The sequence below is a fragment of the Trachypithecus francoisi genome, unplaced genomic scaffold, assembly GCF_009764315.1.
Source record: "Trachypithecus francoisi isolate TF-2019V2 unplaced genomic scaffold, Tfra_2.0 Lachesis_group6, whole genome shotgun sequence".
NCBI lineage: Eukaryota > Metazoa > Chordata > Mammalia > Primates > Cercopithecidae > Trachypithecus > Trachypithecus francoisi.
In genome coordinates, this window is record NW_022681471.1 from 103,292,187 (window position 1) to 103,302,417 (window position 10,231).

Here is a 10,231-nt window from a genome sequence, read left to right on the forward strand (position 1 = left end):
TTCATCTAGCCAGTAGTGGGAACATCTAGCCACTAGAGGCCCCAGTAGGGAAGTCCCGCCCAGTGAGGAGGAAGAGAGCGGAGACCTGCTTAAAGAAGCAGTCTGGCCACTTTTTGGTAGAGCAATCTGTGCTGGAGGATCCCGTCAGCCCCTGGTTGGTTTGGATTATCTGAGTTTTTATTTCACCATTAATTAGTCACAGAAATATTATTGCTCTGTAACTTTATCGATTTATTAGACAATAATTTTATATCATTAATTGTATGTCACATAATGCATAGATTACTATCATTAAACAGTAATTAGCTTCATGAATTTTTCTTAATAAGGGCAACAAATAGAGGGAAAACAATTATGATGGCAGGTTAAAAAAAAGGAGTGGTAAAGGTATCCCTGTCATCTCATAAGATAAAGATGGGGATGTCAGGAGAAAGTTTGCAAGAAGATAGTATGTGTTACTTTGTGAAAGAGAAGTTATTCAGGCAGACAAGATTTGCATGGTCATGACTATGAGGAGAGTATTTGAGGTGAGTGGAAAATAATCTGAAAGCTCTCAGAGATAGAAAACATGATATTTTTAGGAAATGCAAAAGAAGTCAATAAAAGGTTGGAAAGAACAAAATGTACTGGGTCTTGAAAGCTGAGATTCTGAAGTCATACTGCCTTGGTTCAAATCCAAGTTCTACCCATTGTTAGCTATTATGAAATCTTTTGATGCTTCAGATTTATATCTATCAAACTGAGATAATATTAATAATATTTTCCTTATAAATTTTGCTAAGGATTAAATCAGTTAAGAGCTGCAAAGTTTTCACAATAGCCTCCATCACTTGGCAAAACCAAATGAGTGTTGGATGCTATTATGTTCTGCTGAAGAAACTGAATGGACAGAAATATGTTTAGATTAAAAAGAAAAAACAGGATTTTTGTGGAAGGATTGACAAGAATGGATAGTGGAATATATAACTGCCCTTAAAAAGACCAGATGTATATACTCTTTTGGCTTGTAAATATTGTATGAACTAACTGAGATGTTAGATGTGTGTATGTGGAAGAAGGAATGGGGATAATCTGGGCCTGCCTCAGAACCTGGATTATATGGAAAATAAATATATGTTCCAAAAAACTGGCTATATTGTGGTCCTGCTTACAGAAGTAGAATATAGATGAGTGAAAACAAGTTTTCCACTTGAACATGTTGTATATAGTTGTCTACGGTTCATGGGATTGGGATTATTTGCTAAGTAGTTGAAAATTTATGTCTTGAGCTCAAAAGCTGAATCTGAGTAGGATATATAAATTTAGGAAGAGCTGCCATGAATCACCACGAGAAAAAAAATATTTAAAAATAAATTCTTAGTTGAAGTATAGCTTACAGAGAAGTGTACAAATCATAAAAGTACACAGCTCAGTGATTTTTCACAAAATGAAGCATGATATGTTCTAATCTGTGGATAACAAAATTGAATAAATGAAACACATATTCTATTCTGAGAGTTGTGGTTTAGTACAAGAAACACAGCCCAAGAACCAAATGAACTTCAAAATAATTGGAGTTTTTACATGAGTTTATCAAACTCTGGCAAAGATACATTTCATTTAGAGAAACTTGTTTAAAATGCCATTTTCCCATGCACTTTCTTTTCACCAAATGATTATTTTTAGCTTATCTTTTCCAAACTTTTTAATTGAACCCTAATCTTCTCTGCTATCCTCTCTAGACACTCTGCCAAGAACTATTTCTTAAGCAAGAATATATTTCTCTTATTTGTTTACTTCTTCCTCTTTCCCTAATTCAACGTGGACTAGAATGAAAAAAAAAATATGCTGTGAAAGTCTGTCTCCTTTCATAGAGCTGATGGCAACAGAAAGACTAATAAAGAGCAGTCAGAACCTCTTTTGTTGGAAGACAGAAGAGAAAAGATTGGGAGCACTTACAGAACAACATTTATTTTCCAAACATACATGTATTTGAAAAGTTTTAGTAAGTTCTGGAAAGCACCAAAAGAAGATTTTGCAGCAAGGAAAGATAAGCAAGGAATGTCTTGAGAGGGGTCATAGAAATCAAGTGAGAAAGGAATTTCAGGGAAATGGAGGTGACCAACAAGTTTGGGGGTTTCAGAGGTCATGTAAAATGATCCCAGAAAAGTAACGATTGGATTTGAAAAATTAGACGACCTTGTTGATGGTAGTGATTGCTTTTATTAGTGGAGTGACTAGAGAATAATTTAAAAATTCCAGTAAGTTGAGAAATGCATAGGGATTAAGAAGTAGAGGTAGACAGTTTATATTACTTTCCAATGAAACTGAGGAATAAAGGGCATGAAAGGAATGGCAAGATTGCTGTTGATGGTGGTAGCAGGGTGGGGAAGATTCAGAATTAAAGAAGAGTTGTTTTTGAAGATTTTAGTAGTTTAAATGAATATTTTATTAATTGCTGAAGGTGAAAGAACCAGTAGAGGGGGAGTAGATAATAAAACATGAGACTGATGAAGCAATGTCCTTGAAGAAATGATAATATATGGAATCTAGAAGACAGGTGGAAGGGTTATCAGTCTAAAGAAGAATACTGTCTTCAGTGGGACAAGAAGGAGAAGGAGATGTGACAGCAGACAATTAAGGAAGGACCAGAAATGTGAAGGATGCCTCTAGATGCTTCTTTCTGATAGACCATCTGCTCAAATCAGGCATGTTGCTTCCATGAGAAGTAATTCGAAGCTACTCTCTAACCATTTTCTAATCCCTCACATAACATCTCCAAAACGAGGAGGGTAGTCTATGCATTCTTTAGAATGAATAAGCCTTACGTACTTTGGGAAGTGGATGATGTGTTCAAATTTTAGTTCATCAAAGTGGTTCTATCCATTTCACCAAAGTGGCTACAGCATTAATCAAACCAATGAGCTACTCTGTTAAATATGGGCCATTTTGTTATTGCTTGTTTTTCTTCTCTCTCTCGTTTTCACACAGCTCCAAATTAGAAAGTAGGGTAGCTGAAGTTTGAATGCCTGCCATGTCATCCCCTTTCTTGCTTACCTGTTCTCCCTTAGGCTAACTCTTATTTTCAGGATACCTTCAAGGAGATATTCTCCAATCCCTCATCTAAATCATGACTGCTGTTATATTTGTGTGTCTCAAAATAGCCTACTTATCACATGAAAACTTGTCAATATTTTTAATTGCATGTATTTGGTATTATTGTCTCATTGCTTCCTTTCTCATAGACTGTAAGCTTTGGAAAGGTATAAACAAAGTCTATTTTATTTAATCATGTACCTTTAGCTTGTAGTATAGAACAGATCACATTTTAAACTCACGTTTTTGTTGAATAAATTACAGAAGGATTAAAACAGAGTATGGCCTGCTTTGACATAAAGCTATTTAAGCCTAACTACTTTAGAAAAGGTAAAGCATCCTATGTGGTCTGTTTCAGATTACCAGCATTTACTGCACTGGGATATGGGGCCAGAAATTCAAGTTGATAAAAACCTGTTTTTATTTTAACTACTTATTGTTTGCTGTATACTTATCTACTTAAGGTAACCCCCCTTCCCCAGTGCTCACCCTTCCCCACCCCACTCTCTCTTGCCCAAAGCAGCATATATGGCTGTGGTCTATAGCAGGATAACATTATCTTGATTCTACTTTTTGTAATACTACTAACAAGCACTGCAGTATCACTGCAGCTTGTAAACCAGTGTGGGGAGAGAGAGAATTGATCATCAGTGGCCTGGCTGACAAAATGGAAAACACACTTATTAAACTTTAAGAAGACATTGGCAATGGCTGATTGGAAATTTTAAATGACTTTGATAAGTTCCTGGGTTTTCTTCTGTTTAATTAGATGCTATAATCTTTCCCAGTGTCATTTGCTTTCTTTTTGTACTCTCATTTGATTTATCATTTCTTATTTAAAAAGAAGGCAAGTATCTGAATACAGTCTAACCATCTGAACACTATGTGAAATGGAAAAACATATGAGAAACAGATTAAAATTAATTTTTGATGTCTAACACATCATTATTCAGTAGGCACATAAGTGATTGTTTTCTTAGTTAATTCAGAACTGCGAGACAGAAGAAATTATGAAAAAATACTCTTCTGTTCTTAAATTTGTTTTTGATTTTAGAATTTTCAGAGCAGTGTAAGTGAACCTCAAAAATAAAAGTAACTTGGTTCAGAGACATAAGCCCTTCTCTAATTAAAAATAATATGATTGTGAATCTTACAATTGCATTGTATGTGTTTTTTTTGTTTGTTTGCTTGTTTGTTTTTGAGACGGAGTCTCGCTCTGTCGCCCAGGCTGGAGTGCTGTGGCCAGATCTCAGCTCACTGCAAGCTCCGCCTCCTGGGTTCACGCCATTCTCCTGCCTCAGCCTCCCAAGTAGCTGGGACTACAGGCACCGCCACCTCGCCCGCCCGGCTAGTTTTTTGTAGTTTTTAGTAGAGACGGGGTTTCACCGTGTTAGCCAGGATGGTCTCGATCTCCTGACCTCGTGATCCGCCCGTCTTGGCCTCCCAAAGTGCTGGGATTACAGGCTTGAGCCACCGCGCCCGGCCGTATTGTATGTGTTTTTAAAGCCCTTCCCCTTGTTTTTGAGTGAGTAATAACTCAGCGTGCAATGCAAGTTAAAAATTTAAATAAAACATAAAATAATTTCAAACATAAAATGATTGTTTCAGACCTCTGAATTCCTGTAAACAACAGCAGCTTCTTAAATCCTAATATTTCTACACATGCTCCAGAGGTCAGCAAGGAATGCAAATAAAACCATATAAATCTAATGCCAACAGCATAATTAAAGGTCAAAGAGCAGTACAACTTGTGTTTATATCTGCTAGGGAAAAGAAAAACATGAAACCAGCAGATTCTGCTCTGGAGCCCAGGCTGAAGAGATTCAAATGAGACTGTCTGAAAATCTGGAACATGCAGTAGGATAGTAGTAGTGCCAAAACACAGATACGTTTCCCTTAGAAAAAGGAGGTCCTAAGACAGTGTTTTAACACATTGTTGGGTATTCAGTAAGCCTTCAATAAATGATGTTTACATACATGTAATAAAAACATGGCATTGACAGACCAGGAAAAATGTATCAAATTTTAGTTCTGCAGGTTATAGAATTATACTTTTACTAATTTAAATATTTCAGTTATGAGCTTGATTGTCCATTAACAAACTTATAATAGCTGAAAAACAGGGTTGTGAGGACAGCTTCAGGTAAAATTGTCCTATTTAGTTTGAATATTTCAAGAACAGAAGGCCTCCTTTTTTTAATTACAGAGAAGTTGCATATTAGTATCAGATATTAATTTTCGTCAGCGTTCAGACAATTAATATTTAGAAAGCTCTTGTCATGAGATGGCTCTGGGATATGATGGTGATTGTTGGGATTGATAAAAAATGGTAGTATCATGAAGAGGTCATAATAAATTCTTATTACAATAGTATTAAAAGTGGTTTTGTGTTCAGTCAGGGAGAAAAATTAGATTGTACTATTTTTCCTCTATGATTTCCTCCAGTTATCTTCTAAATGTTGTTTTGTCTTCACAGCCCCCTTAACATTGTTCTCTATGCACTTCTCAATATACTCTTTCATTTGTTTCTCAAGCCTCTTTGTGGATGACTCCTAAATATAACTTCTTCTACTAGCTCTAGATCCATATTTCCAATAAAATCCACTACCTGGAAATGGAACATGTTCAGAATACTTACTGATTTTATTGCTAATAGCCACTATTCTGTTGTCTGGAATTAAAACGTGTATAACTAATTTGCATCCTTTACCTTCTTAGTCAATAAAACCTACAATTCTCTCTCTGAAATGGAAAAAAAAAAAAAAAAAAAGAGGTCCTACTCTGAGAGGGAAAATACTAAGAACAAGTATAAGCATTATAGGATAAGAAGGATCAGAACATTGGCTACTGAGAATTCAATGGAAGGGACCTAGAAATATAGGATCTGAGGTAACAGTCATAGGAAGACAGTGATTCTGGAGTAAAGGGAGCAACTTGGAAAGGGATGGGTATTCCTTGGACTTTGAAAATTAAGAGAAAGAATAAAGCAAGTGGAGGAGATTAGAGATCCTAGAGAAACAAAGGAATAATACAGAATCAAAATATATCGCCCTCCCTTAATTGTGTCAATTGTTTTTTTTTTAAGACGCTGCATCTCAATATAACAATTATATTCTAACTGTAGAAAATAATTAGGGCGAAAAGAGTTAGAAATAATTGGAAAGTTTTAACATGTTGACATGCCAGTACCAAAGAATATAAATAACACTGAGATCTTGATTTCTAAAAATAATTTCTTGCTAAAAGGAATGAAGGTTCCTTGGAGATATGACTGATTATAGGAAAGAACAGAGGAAGTACAAGGTGAACCAGAGTGTAAGGAAGTGCTCAAACACAAATGAAACCACATTCAAAGGATTTGGGAGCTAGTTTGAGGGTGAATTTAATGGATAAATTTTGTACTATGTGACCATTAAAGACAAGAATGATATTAAATGAACTAATTAAAATTTTCAATGAATAAGCAAAGAAATATTCATAGTGTATTTAAAAAGAGATGAGACAAATGGAAAAATAGGAGATATTCTTCCTTACCAAATGATCACAGGAAATAAATATAAAAGAAATTTCAGAATTAGAAACTTGGTATTTTGTAACCCTTGATGTCAAAATAGATTCATATGAGGATCAATGGCTAAAACTATATGGTAAGAAAGTATGGAGAACAATATAGTCACAATCCCTTTAATTATTATTTGTAGATGGAAACCGTGACTTTACAATGGAAAGACTGGTAGTCAAGTCGTAAATCACTAACAGTGTTATATTCTCACATTATGTGCCTATTGATGAGATGTAGTGAAAGTTTCATAACATCATCTATGTGATGTCTTTGTCACAAATATTTGATCTTAATCTAAACATGGGGAAACATTCAGATGAATCCTGAAGGTGGAACATACTGAAGAACAACTGGCCTTGACTCTGCAAAGGACTCAGTGCCATTAAGTAGAGGACAACAGATTAACACCTGCAGATCACGGGAACCTAAAGAGCTATTATAGCAAAATAATATGGTTGAATAAATCAATTGGATCATGGGGGAAAAAGAAAAAAGCTATGTGCAAATGTGCATTTTGACCAGAGTGCAAATGAGGAAAGTTTTAGTATAGTGAATAACAGTATTGATCTAATGTTATTTTTTTAAAGTGTGGTAATGGACATGTATAAAGAATCCTTATTTTACAAGGGAGAGGCATAATGAAGTAGGCAGGGCGAAATATGACATCCTCAGCCTAATTTCAGATTGTTTGATATAAGAGAGGCATGTGTATGTGCATGTGCGTGTGTGTGTGTGTGTGTGTATGTCTGTAGAGAAAGATGGACTTGTTATGGTGATATGGCACTATAACATTTGGGACATAACAATAATTGGGATATCCATTTATTTTACTTGTCCATCAACTTCTCTTTGAGCTTGAAACTTTTCTAAAAATGTAAAAAATAAGATACAAATGAAAATATTTGACTTAATTGTTTACAGATGTTGCCAACCATATGTGTTTTTATGAAGCATAATATAGTTTAAAATGTTTAACTCTTCTCTGGTAATATTAATGTAATAAAAATCCGTAGAATATCAATTTCAAGGAAACAATGTATGCTTAAATATCAATGAGTTTTATGTTGTGATTATCAACTCACAGTTTTGATTATGTATATAGACTATGGCTCTAAAAGAGTCTCTCAGTGAACTCAAAGCATATACCGATACCAGGGTTCAATTATCCCTTGGTGTCCATGAAATAAGTATATGATATCTTAGTTGGCTGTGAAAGAGAGTTTGACTTAGAGTAGACTTTTGAGAAAGGTTCACAATATTTTTAAATGGGGTGGTGAAACTAATGCTAGAGTACATTGAGGTCTGTGAATACAGGTATATTTGTGGGTCTTGAGATCATCTCTTATGAATGTGCCACCCTGGTTGTACTAATTATAACATGTGGATGTTCATACATTATTTCAATTCTGTTTTGTTCTTGCATAGTATAGAATCTCATTATGAGGACATTAGATAATGACAGTTTTTGTTAAATCTCAAATAACATTAGGCAAAATTTATATGTTTATATTCTGTGAAGTGCTGCAATGTTTGAAAAAAACACATTAGGTTAAAAATCATGACCAAATCATATATATATATATATGTATATGTATTAAATCATATATATGTATATGTATATATGTTTATGTTTATACATATGCATATGATTTGGTCATGATTTATATACATATACATATATATGCACACACACTATATATAATGAATTGAAATGGGAATTAAATGATTTGGTTAGAAGTGCTCTGGCAGAACCTAGTAACCAGAAATAAAATTAAAAAAAAAAAAAACTATTTTTTTTGTCATTTTAGTTTCTTTGCTAAAGCATGTATTGCCAACAATTCTGTGAAAAGAGGTTAAAATTTTTATTTTTCTTTCTTTTACCTCCCACACTTGATAATATATTTTCTGTTCCAGCAAGTGTCCTACTTTATAAGAGTACCTCAAGTGCAATTCTGACAGCATTTATTCTGGCATAACAGTAAGGTATCTATTCTCATGTCTTTTATAAATTATACTCTTTTTTTTTAATTTTTTTTTTGAAACAGAGTCTTCGCTCTGTCGCCCAGGCTGGAGTGCAGTGGCACGATCTCAGCTCACTGCAAGCTCCGCCTCCTCGGTCCACGCCATTCTCCTGCCTCGGCCTCCCGAGTACCTGGGACTACAGGCGCCCGCTACCACGCCTAGCTAATTTTTTGTATTTTTAGTAGAGACGGAGTTTCACCGTGTTCGCCAGGATGGTCTCGATCTCCTGACCTCATGATCCACCTGACTCGGCCTCCCAAAGTTCTGGGATTACAGGCGTGAGCCACGGTGCCTGGCCGAAAATGAAATTTTACTTCAAATATCCAAACCAATTATCAGAACTGAAGTATTTCACTTCACCAATTTAGAAGATACTCAATTATTACTCAAATAAAAGCAACAAAATGCCACATAAAATGAAATTTATCACCTGAGGCAAGGCTTAAAACAAGTAAAAGGTTATGCATTTTACAAAACTGTTCAATTGCTAGTGGCTTGTTCCAAGGACTCTTCAATCAACTAAGTATACTCCCCTACTCAGTCCTCAGATTGCTTGCTGATGAATGATTAACGTAATGGTTAATGACACCACTCCTTCCTATTCAGGATGCTTGGAGGCACTCTTGGATCGCGATTCCTTTTTGTATCCTGGTGGGAGGCTTCTGGACCTGGAGCTGGACCCAGTCAGCGAACAAGATCCGGACACTGAAGAGGAACTGGATTTGGATTTTTGCTTAGTTCTAGATCCAGAGGTTGACGGACAGCGAGTGCGAGAGTGGCTGCGAGAGTGAGTGCCAGAGCGAGTGCATGAGCCAGAGAACTTCGACTTGGAGTGAGGGGACCTGGACTTCGAGTGAGAGGACTTCGACTTCGAGCTGCTGAAGGGAGATCTGTCCCAGGATCGAGATTGGCCCCTGCTACGGGAACAGCTGGGACGACAACGCCTTCGGCTGAGCCTCTGGCGTTCATAGTTGTCGCCTTCATACCTGCTACAAGACGTTACCCGGCGGAAGTTACGGTAGAAACGTGGGGGACGACCACGGCGTGCCATCTGCACACGAAGCTCTTGGCCATCCGGCATGATCCGTCCATGGCATCCTCCACCTGGTGCTTGAAGTGGAAGCGGACGAAGGTGAAGCCGCGGGACAGTCTAGGGATGCGATCCCAGAGGATGTACACGTCGCCAGTGCTCCCATACTTCTTGAACACAGGTCGCTGCAGGGTGTTGGCCGATGTGTGGTTGGTCAGGTTGTCCACCTTGAGGGAATTCATGCCTTCAACATTGGGAGGACGGCGACTGTAACTCATGGTTTTTTATGCTTGCTCTGAAGCCTCTCAAAATGAGCGCCCAAGAGGTAACGACCCCAGAAGAGTGATGCGGGTAAACTAGGCTGCAAAGATTTCCCAGCGTTGGCTCTGCCTCTTTCTCAGTTGCTCAAGGGGCTCTTGTGTAGAGACTCTAGAATGTTCCAAGGAGTACCTTCCATCTCTAGAGCTGAGATGGGCTTTAGAAACAGAGAAACAACTCCATACCACTTTTTTTTTTTTTTCCTGGAAATGAGTGTTCACGAC

General features: G+C 36.7%; 1 pseudogene; it reads right to left on the minus strand.

Annotated features, from left to right (window-relative positions):
• LOC117077815 overlaps positions 1 to 9,643 on the minus strand; it is a 28,484-nt pseudogene extending 18,841 nt beyond the window's left edge.
• Positions 9,644 to 10,231: the final 588 nt, after the last annotated feature.